Raw genomic sequence first — 11211 nt, forward strand, 5'->3', positions numbered from 1 at the left:
TTCCAATCTAGTAATTGTACTTAAAAATAGCATCTACACCTCTTTCTCACTCACGTCTTCCTTTTCTTACAATATCCTCTCAGCAATCTCCTAAAATGCTGTTTTCTGATCCACTTATTCATTCTCAGCATCCTCAGAGCAAGCCTCCACCCTTTCAATTTCCTCTGCGCATTTTCCGATTCCTCTTGGTTTCTCCAATGCCAACACTTAACCTGCCCCATCTGTCCCTCCCACTCTTCTGTGGCAATCCTGTTCAATCAGTAACAAAGTCTTAGCATTCTACAGCCTCAGGATTTTATTTGATTGGTCTTTTCACCTCTGCTCTTACATGTAACCAGGCCACCATCTGGGGACACCACAAGGTCAATCGTTATGTATGCAGTGTTAAATAACCCACTTTAGGGCTTGTGGTAAAAAAATTTTCCCTTTCAGCCCTGGCCAGTTGGCTCAGTGGTAGAGCGTCTGCTTGGCATGCAGAAGTCCCGGGTTCAATTCCCGGCCAGGGCACACAGGAGAAGCGCCCATCTGCTTCTCCACCCCTCCCCCTCTCCTTCCTCTCTGTCTCTCTCTTCCCCTCCCGCAGCCGAGGCTCCACTGGAGCAAAGATGGCCCGGGCGCTTGGGATGGCTCCTTGGCCTCTGCCCCAGGCGCTAGAGTGGCTCTGGTCGCAGCAAAGCAACGCCCCAGAGGGGCAGAGCATAGCCCCCTGGTGGGCAGAGCATCGCCCCCTGGTGGGCGTGCCGGGTGGATCCTGGTCAGGCACATGCGGGAGTCTGTCTGACTGTCTCTCCCCGTTTCTAGCTTCAGAAAAATACAAAAAAAAAAAAAAAAATTTTTTTCCCTTTCCTCCCCAACGCTGTTCCCAACCCATTTTTCTCCAGTTACCTCTCAATTGCTTTTCCTCTTCTACAGGGAGACCCTCCATGTCACCATCTTTTCCTTGTCGTTTTTTCCATCAAATGCAGCTCCCAGAACACGCTCATCTACTCTCATTATCTCTGCCACTGACTCACAGTCCTCTCTACCTGCCACCAATTCTTACTTCTAAGTGACTTCAACATCCAAGCTAACGAGGAGTCCATTGCCTGAGGGTCTAATTTCTCACCTTTCTCAACTCAAAGGTCCTTTCTTTCAACTTAGCTAAACACAACCACACATTGGGCCAGAAAGGTTGGTAAGATTTGGCTAGGCAGAGATTACGGTAGGGGCTGTTATCTAAGGAGTGAGAAGTGTTTGAGTAAAGACAAGGAAGTTTGAGTGTGTTTAGTATTTTATGGAAATGAGAATAATACAATTTGCCTAAGTTACACAGACAACAGTAAGTAAAGGGAGAGAAGATGCAGAAAGAGGCGAATCAGCTGTTTATGTATTATCTTTGTTACTTGACTATGAGCTTCTTAAGCACCTCTGAGATTATTTTTAAAACTCTACATCATCGAGTAAAATATTCAATCAATAAGTGTTTTCTGGAAACTCAACCATATGTTGTCCAGCAAAAAAAAAAAAAATACTATAAATAGAGATTCCCTATGAAACCTATTTTTCTGATTTTTGCCAGCTTACACGATACTCTCTGCTTTCAATAGAGAACAACTAGATAAGACATTCTCTACAACACTTCTGTTTAAGGTCAGAAAGGATATCCACTGGTCTACCCTTCAATTAGAAATTATTAAACTTTCAAAGGCTTTTAATGTTCATAAATCAGGATCTTCACTTTATATATTACCCACACCCCAAAAAAGGCTACCCTTTATTCTCAAATATGGTCTGTACCTATATAATATCTCACCAATCAAGATGCTTTGCTTCACTATAGTTTTTTTCTGGTATATTTCCTCAGAGAAGAGAAACAAAAGAAAAAATAAACAAATGGAACTACATCAAACTAAAATACTTTTATGCAGCTAAGGAAACCATCAACAAAACAAAAAAAATCTGCTAAATATGTATAATATATTCACCAATTATATAACCAATAAGGGGTGAATATCCAAAATTTATAAAGAACTCATACTACCCAACACAAATAAACAAACAATCCAATTAAAAAGTGGGCTGAGGATCTGAATAAATACTTCTCCAAAGAAGGCATACAGATGGCCAGACATATGAAAATATGATCAACATCACTAATCATCAAAGAAATGCAAATTAAAACCACAAGGAGATATCACCTCATACCTGGCAGAATGGCTATCATCAATAAATTAACAAACAAGTGCTGGCAAGAATGTGGAGAAAAGGGAAAACTCATGCACTGCTGGTGGGAATGCAGACTGGTGTGGCCACCATGGAAAACAGTATGGAGTGTCCTCAAAAATTAAAAATGAAACTGCCTTTTGACCCAGTGATTCTACTTCTGGGTATGTATCTGCAGAAACCCAAAACAGTAATTCAGAAAGGTATATTCACCCCTCTGTTTATTGAAGCATTATTTACAATAGCCAAGTTATAGAAGCAACCCAAGTTCTTATCAAAAGACAAGTGGATAAAAAAGTGGTGGTAAATATATACAATGGAATACTACTCAGCCATTAAAAAGAGTGAAATCTTACCATTTGCAACAGTATTGTTGGATCTAAAGAAAGTTTGCTAGGTGGAACAAGTCCCACAGAGAAAAACAAATAACATACTATTTCATCTACATGTGAAATTCAGAGAACAAAATAAACAAACAAACAAAACCGAAACAGGCACATAGAGGTAAAGAACAAACTGATGTTTGCCAGAGGTAAAGGGGGTTAGGACTCGGTGAAAAAGGTAAAGGGATCAAGAAGTACAAATTGATATTCAGAAAAGAGAACATGGTCAGTAATATTGCAATAACTATGCATAGTGCCAGGTGCCAGGTGGGTACTTGAATTATCAGGGGATCACTTTGTAAATTATATAATTGTCTAACCACTGTGAATAAATATAGATATAGCCTAACTTCTGGCAAATACATAGATTTAACTCTTCCTTGTAAAAAGTTATGTGTGTTATTTTATATAAAGACCTATCAGCCTGACCAGGCAGTAGTGCAGTGGATAGAAGTCGGACTGAGACTCAGAGGACCTAGGTTTGAAAGCCCAAGGTTGCCGGCTTGAGCGCAGGCTCATCTGGTTTGAGCACAGCTCACCAGCTTGAGCCCAAGGTCGCTGGCTTGAGCAAGGGGTCACTTGGTCTTCTGTAGCTCCCCCCTCCCCCTGCCGTTAAAGCACATATGAGAAAGCAGTCAATGAACATCTAAGGTGCCACAACGAAAAATTGGTGCTTCTCATCTCTCTCCCTTCCTGTCTGTCCCTATCTGTCCCTCTATCTGTCTCTCTCTCTGTCTCTGTCACAAAAAAACATATATCCATCATTTTTTAAGATGCTTTGTTAAAATATGTGTTGTAGTATGTTCTTGAATCATTATTAAACTTTGACATTTCCTGTGTCCAAGTAATTAATAATTGTGCCTTTAAATTCATTTTTAAGGCAAAATAATTCCTAAACATTAAATTACAAATGACATTCTCACCCTGAAGGATAAATAGATTAGCATTATGCCAAGGCATTTTCCTCTTGCTAAGATACACATTTCAGTCCAATTTCCAGTGTCCTTTCCATTCACACTACCAAAGTTTTCCAGTGTCTTAGGGGGATAAAATGCTTCCCCTACGCATCCACACAAAGCCAGTGGTGTGTTTTCCCATGATAGTTATTGCTGGAATAAAGCAAATGTCTTTCTGGAGACCACAGCTTAGTCATATTACAGAAGTTTCCATCTCAAATTGGTTGCTTAGTGGTCACCCATAATTTAAGGGTAAATCATCCCAACTGTGAGAAGAATTTCACTACTCTGATAGATAGCAGTTGGGTAAATCGCTCATGGGACCATATGCATCAAAGTAACAGAATCTGACAGACTTCCTCTGGGAGATAATGTGGTAAGTGCGGTGGAAAAGAGCGCAGGACCCAAAATACATGGCTACTAGTGAGTTGAGACACATGGTTTCACAAATAAAAATGATCTGTGGGCATCACCGAGCAGAAATCTGAAATAATGACTCTGCAGGAAAATGAGAAACACATGACTGCTATCACTCTAGTCTCATGTTCACGATCTCCGAGATTCTGCACAAGTTATGTGACTAGGCCCCTGTCTCATCTGTACATAGAATTCACATCTACCTTCACGACCTCCAAGGCTGTGTTATCATAACACCGGAAATAGGGAGCTTCCTCTCATCCCCCTCTCAGTGACTCCCCTAGCTTATAGTACTGGCAAAGATGATTAGGCCATTACTCCATGCCCTGCCTCTCGAAATAACATATAAAGGTTACCTTAGACTAGTTCCACACGCTCAGGGACCCCTAGAGATTGGCTCTGTCGTGGCCCCGCCTCTTCCTTCCCTTCCTACTTCTCCACAGGCTGCCCCATCAGTCAGTCTTCTGCAGGATGAGATGAGCATCAGCTGGGCCGATCTGATTCCTGGGGCGCATAAAATAGGAGATATCGCCAATTGTTCTGATTACTTTTCTTGTTAAAAGGACTTAACTTTCCACCAAAAATAGACTACTTAAATAAAAGCAGCAAATTGACCCAGAGTAGATGTGCGGTTTTTGTCTGTTACCATAAAATTCGTAATCTGCATGTTTTCCTTAAAACCTCATCCACAGCTTTCCCATTCTGAAAGAATACTATCCTGTCATCTATTCTGCGGATGTGCCTAAATTAAAATTGGAGTGAGAGTTTCCATGGGCAATTAACATCACTTTAAAAGTTTGAAAACCAGGCTATCTTCCCTGAGGCAAGGGAGGGCTCTTCATAGATAGTTAAAGATAGGTCTTGAAAGCCTGTCTTAGTAAGTAAACTGTTATTGATTATTTATTTGCTGACCACAAGACATTTTTGCCATTATGAATGCCTGAAAATCAAGGTTCAAATATTTAATACAATAAAATTAGACTTTCTTCTCACATGATCTTGGGTTCTCTCATATTCTATTTCTATACTCACCATTCTGGGTGATTAATATGAACATAGTTCTTCAACCACTGGTACAAGTTTACAGTGGCTTCCAAATGTTATTTTAAAGATTACCCTTAAATTAAAATTTTTAGCCAGCAATTTTTATGCTTCATTGCCCCCTCTTAAACTTAATATCTTGAGTATGAAGCATTTTTTTTCTCCAGAATATATCACTTCTTAAATTCTCTATGACCTTGAATGACACTATAAACCTCCTAATCACTCTCAAATACTCTAGTTGATATTACTCCAATCTTTAATCATCTTACTGAGGAAGGAAATTTTGCCTTGAATGAAGATCAGGTCAGATAAAATCTACTCCATCACCCCTGGAATAAAATTTCTTACCATCACCTACAAAACCCAATACTCATGTGATCTGGACTTTGCTTGTTTCTCTGGCCTCATCTCCTCCCACTCATTATTGTAACCCCAGTGACACCAGCCTCCTTTCCATTCCCATGGCAGTGACTGGCTACCTCCTTCTTGCCATGCAAGTCTCAGACAAAATGTTACCTTCCCAAAGAGAATTTCCCTGACTACCTGACCTCTAGCCAAGTCAGTGTTTCATCACCTGGTTTTATTTTCTTCAGAGAACTCACTTTGTTCACCTGCTGATTATCTCCTCCATACCCCCAAAACACACACAGACACAGACATTTGAATGTGATCTATGAGAGTGAGAGTATCCTCTCTTGTTCTCAGTTGTCTCCTCACTGCCCACTACAGCCAAAGGGAGACTCCACAGATCCCATCACTGTTTCCCAAGATATCCTGTCCTTTGCCTTTCCATTCACTCATGCCACTTATAATTACTTGTCCAGACCCGTGATGATTCTGTAGGCAGAGTCACCACACCTGCCCAGACTTTTAGGAGAAAGAGAAGTAAAATTTTCTCTTGTTTATGTTTTCAACCTTCATTATAAGCAATAAACCAACATCTGATCAACACATTCTACTCATTAATACATTCAACATGCGAGTATTCCTTAGAAGAGTGACCCCCCCAAAAATTGTCATATAAATTTTTCCTAACCAATAGAGTTGTGTCCAGAAGAAAGCTAAGAAAGGAGAAAATATAAATGGTGATGCAGGAGAAAGGAAAAAGAGCAGCAAGAGAAACTTCATCTACTGCAATTTTTTTTTTCAGGACCTGCCCGTCAACCATAAGCTCAGCTTATAGCTGTGCTTTGTCATCAGATGACTTTGTCAAACACACCGTCACCCAGTCTGCCCTCCGAGCTCACATTCTAATCCTCCCGCCGCCTTTACTCTTGGAAAGGCCTCTGCTTCCTTAAGGAACCATGTGCCTCAAGCTGTGGTCAGTTCATTTTGCATCCACCCTTTTCCCATCCCTCTTCACCCTTGCAGCTTGCCAAACCTGAGATTCCAGCTGCACACTTATTTCCAACACAAGGCATTGGTAGAAAGAAGAAAGAAAGAAAGAAAGAAAGAAAGAAAGAAAGAAAGAAAGAAAGAAAGAAAGAAAGAAAGAAAGTAAGAAAGAAAGAAAGAAAGAAAGAAAGGAGGGAGGGAGGGAGGGAGGGAGGGAGGGAGGGAGGGAGGGAGGGAGGGAGGGAGGAAGAAAGAAAGAAAGAAAGAAAGAAAGAAAGAAAGAAAGAAAGAAAGAAAGAAAGAAAGAAAGAAAGAAAGAAAGAAAGAAAGAAAGAAAGAAAGAAAGGAAAGAAAGAGAAAGAAAGAAAATTAGTCTTTTTTATTTAACCCAAATATCAGAGCTCTATAAACCAACCCCACCTCATGGTACCACCGGCCCTCCAGAGATGATTCACCTAGGTATTGTGAGAACTGCAGCCAGGGCACAGGTTGTGACCCTCCATGGCCAGGCTCACTACCAGATGTCTGCAAGGTTCTCCCTGCATCTGCTCAAGTCAAGTGAGAAGTATCCTTGGCTGTCTGTGACTCTTATGCTTGCCTATCTTTCTCTTACTACTTCTGTTATCTCAATTCCAAATCATTTGCTGAGATGTTAGGCAAAAGACAGAATAAGATTCATCAGGCCCTGGAGAGTTGCTCAGTGGTAGAGCGTCACCCCAGCATGTGTAAGTCCTGGGTTTGATTCCCAGTCAAGGCACACAGGAGAAGTGACCATCTGCTTCTATTCACCTCCCCCCCTGCATTTTTCTCTCTTTCTCTCTTCCCCTCCTGTAGTCATGGCTGGAATGATTTGAGCAAAGTTGGCCCTTAGTGCTGAGGATGGCTCCATGGCCTCAGCCTCAGGCACTAAAACAGCTCAGTTTTCAAAAAATGGAGCTGCAGCCCAGTCAGGCAGAGCATCACCTGGTAGGAGCATGCCGAGTGGATCCTGATGAGGGCATATCTGTCTCTGCCTTCCCGCCTCTCACTTAATTTAAAAAAAAAAGATTCATTAGAAAACCTGTTCATGCAATTAACATACCTATATTACCACCCCTTAATTAGTCATTTTTAAATTAATTAATCTTTTTACAAAGGGAAAAGAACAGAATCATTAAGAGAAGCTATAAAATAATAAAGCAAATAAATCTGAGTACTTTTTTCTTATTGGTTAATCTTTGTATATAAATGTCAAAAGTTTTGGAATAAAATAATCATAGAATGTAGAGAGAAAAAATTAGCATGTTTCTAATGATATGATCTATCAAGTCCATCCCATAGCCTCATCATTGCTACAGCATCTTATTGACTCTTATTCCTCATGTTGCTCAGGCAGCATGATTTAATGTAGAAAGAAAGCACTGCCTGCCCAAACATAGCCACCTCCACCATCACCAATTGGCATAGAACCTGATGTTTAACAACAAGAAATTAAGTTCTCTAGGTAAAAATGATTGCATTTTCAAGAGATCCCTATTAAAATCATTCCATTCTCATATCACTTTATTTGCAGAAAGTAATTCTGTTTCATCCTCACATCAGGGAAGCAGACACCACTGACCTGATTTAAAAATCAGGAGACCGAGTTTGAGAAAGCAGTGTCATACAGTTGGTTACAGCTAGCTGAGAATTCCAACTTCCAGAATTCAAACTCCGTACACGGAGCTCCATGTTTCCCTGTCCTCTGCACCGCCCACTCTGAATGAAATACAGCCAGACAGGGCGGGGCAGGCAATAGTGACCTCTCCGCTCTGCACCCCAGTCAGGAAACCCAACTCAGGCTTCCTCGCAGAGCAGAGAGCATGCGCCACTGTCATCACATAACAGAGCCCACTTATTTATTTCCAGAAGCCCCCTGGCCGACGTCCCGCATCTTTATGTTTCTGTACAAATGTTATCTTCTCGTTTGGCAGAAAACATGATAACAGTAATAGACAGTTACGGGGTTTAACTGACACTTAATGAATTCTCCTTTTATAGGATTCCAGCCAAGTATTCCACAAGCCATGCAGCTCTCAATATAAATGGTATTTCCTCCGCTGTGGAATAAGCTCACCCCTAAAGGGTAGAAATGACCCCTTGTTGTCCCCTTCAATAAATAGAAAGTACCTAATTTTCCAAAGGTCGGAAAGTTAAGACTGGCAAGCTCCTTGTATAATATAAATTGTTCACTTTTTAGAATTATGGAAACTCAGACATACTTTAAATGAAAAAAAAAACAGAATGGAAAATATTTCTCTTTTATATCTTATTGGCGAAGTCATTTTAAAATATAGGAAAAAAAATAATTAAAAGAAAAGGCATTTATTGCCACCTGTATATAAGAAAATGGCGCCAATAATTCAATTCAATATGGTAAATGCTATGAGGAGGGACACGTAATTTTTTCACCTTAGAGAAGTGACCCTTAAATTCAACCTTAAAGCACGAGTAGGAGTTCTTTGGGCTATAAAGAGAGAGACTTTTGCACAGAATATAGAGCACGTATAGAAGCAATATTAAGGAAAATACAACTAGTTGGTTGAGCTGCAACCCAGTGAACTCTCGGAGATATTGCCCAGAACATGACTGGAAAGGTGAGCAGGTATTTGACCCTTAACTGCTAGATGCCTAGATAGGTTAGGCCCACTTCAAGGTTCACAAATTTTTGTCATTCCCTTAAACTGAAATAACCACTAACAAATTATGAACCCAGACCCTGAAAGAGCAAATGCTGGGCATTGACTGACCAAGTCAGGCTTGATGTGTCACTAAGCATTTTCCTACTTTCTGCAGGCATGTGAGATGGGTGCTGTGCTTCCCACTTCACCAATGAGTCGACAGAGAGTAAAATAAGTGAAGTAACTACCCAAATGTACACTATTAGTGATAGAACCAAGAACACAACTAATAACTCAGCCTAACACCCGTGTCTAGTGAAACTTCTATACACCACATGGAAATAATAACTTCTGAAAATAGTAACTTCCAAAAATAAGAACTATCAACACGTGTTCTGTGCTATTTATCTTGCAAAGTAATTTCAAATTTATGATCTGGATCAATCTCCATAAAAATCCTATAATAAAATTTAAGGCACAAAGAGTTATCCCAAGTTTGTTTAACTGGTCAAGTGGTGAATCAGAGACTCAAGATATCCCAGGATGCTGATCTAATTAATAAACTATTATTCTTCAGATGAAAGCTATAGATTAATGTTTATGAAGGAATTCAAGTCCATGAGGGAAAATTGGAAATGAAGTCACTGAACAATAATAAACTATAGTCAATGAAGGGGCATGCGAATATGGATTTTTTTTCTTCCCCTCTTCATTGAACTTAATAGTCACCAAATATTCTGCTCACAAAAATTAGGGGATATTTCAAAATAAATATGAAGATATAAAATATCCCTTAATTTTTATAAGCAGTATAACTTTGTTTCATAGATGTTACCAGAATGGGAACGCTTCAAATCACTTCTGGCTTGATGCTGGCCAATTTGAGTTGATCTTCGTTCAAACTCTTAAAATGTTTAATATGCCTCAGTTTGCCTTTTAACGTTTCTAGTAACAGGAGGAGGAGCAAAAGGAAACCACCAACGATCTCTGAGAGCAACCAGGCACAGGGCATGGAGTTCACTGCCTTCTGGTCACCTCTGGAAGTCATGGCTAAGTTCACAGCTTTTGCCCCATGAGCTTTCTGACATTATTTGAGCATTTCTTTTAATAGACAGTTCAGAACCAGCCTGGGTCTAACAGGGTCCAACTTAAAAATAAAGTTGGGTTTGACTCAGAAACCAAACTGGGTCTGGGGTCAGATTGGGTCTGACATAAGCTGGAATGGGTCCAGTGTGAAGCCTCAGGTGAGGAAACTTTGGTTTTAAGACTAAACAAGTAAGTTAACCTTACCAAAGGTAGTCTGGAAATACGGCGGCCAAAGTGGAGAAATTTTCACCATCTAAATAAGCTTATCCATGTACCAGGGGCCTTAGAAAAGGGGGTCTCAGCCAGGTACTTATATAGGGTCTCAGCTAGGCACCTATAAAGGTTAGAGGGAAAATCATTTTTTCTCCCCTCCAGTTTCTGATGACTAAGATGAGACTCACTGAGACACTACTTGCTTTTTCTGTTAATGTACAAGAAGAAAATATTCCTTAACTCTGGAAATGATTGCTGAGTCTACTGCCAAGGTCCTAGGTTTTCTTGCTAAGGTAATTTTAGATCATAGAATTGCTTTAGATTACTAAGTGGCTGGACACGGAGGCATCTGTCCCATAGGAAATACTGCCTGCTATACTTGGGTCAACACACCTGGTAGTAGAGAAAACAAAGAAAATTAACAAACACATTCTTTGACTTAATTTGATGCCAACTAATTTGGTTCATGGGCCCTGGCTATGGAGTAGATGTAGTCTCTTGGTATTATCTTCCTGAAAGTTATTATTGTAGCCTTCCTTTGTGCTACATTCTCCAAGGTCTTAGACGCATGTTCACAGCCATCGGCAGTACCTCGGATGCTCTCACTGTGCTTGGAATAACAAGAGCAAGATGAACAGCAAACACAGTTCTCCCACAGGTCTGGTTCATAACCTAGGAGTTTTACAAGAGAAAGAGCAACTTAACTCTAAGGGTGATAAAGAGTAGCACTGCCTGACCAGGCGCTGGCGCAGTGGATAGAGCATCGGACCAGGATGTGGAGGACCCAGGTTCGAGACCCTGAGGTCGCCAGCTTGAGCACGGGCTCATCTGGTTTGAACAAGGCTCACCAGCTTGAGCCCAAGGTCGCTGGCTCGAGCAAGGGGTTACTATTCTGCTGTAGCCCCCCCCCCCCATCAAGACACATATGAGAAATCA

At 40.6% G+C, this 11211-nt stretch overlaps 1 non-coding gene across 1 annotated transcript; it reads left to right on the forward strand.

Moving 5' to 3' along the window:
* The first annotated feature begins 431 nt into the window (after window positions 1-431).
* On the forward strand, window positions 432-507 carry TRNAA-GGC (transfer RNA alanine (anticodon GGC)). The gene has a single exon. It is a non-coding gene; the product is annotated as a tRNA-Ala (tRNA).
* Window positions 508-11211: the final 10704 nt, after the last annotated feature.

This window comes from Saccopteryx leptura, chromosome 1 (genome assembly GCF_036850995.1).
Source record: "Saccopteryx leptura isolate mSacLep1 chromosome 1, mSacLep1_pri_phased_curated, whole genome shotgun sequence".
NCBI classification, from domain to species: Eukaryota; Metazoa; Chordata; class Mammalia; order Chiroptera; family Emballonuridae; genus Saccopteryx; species Saccopteryx leptura.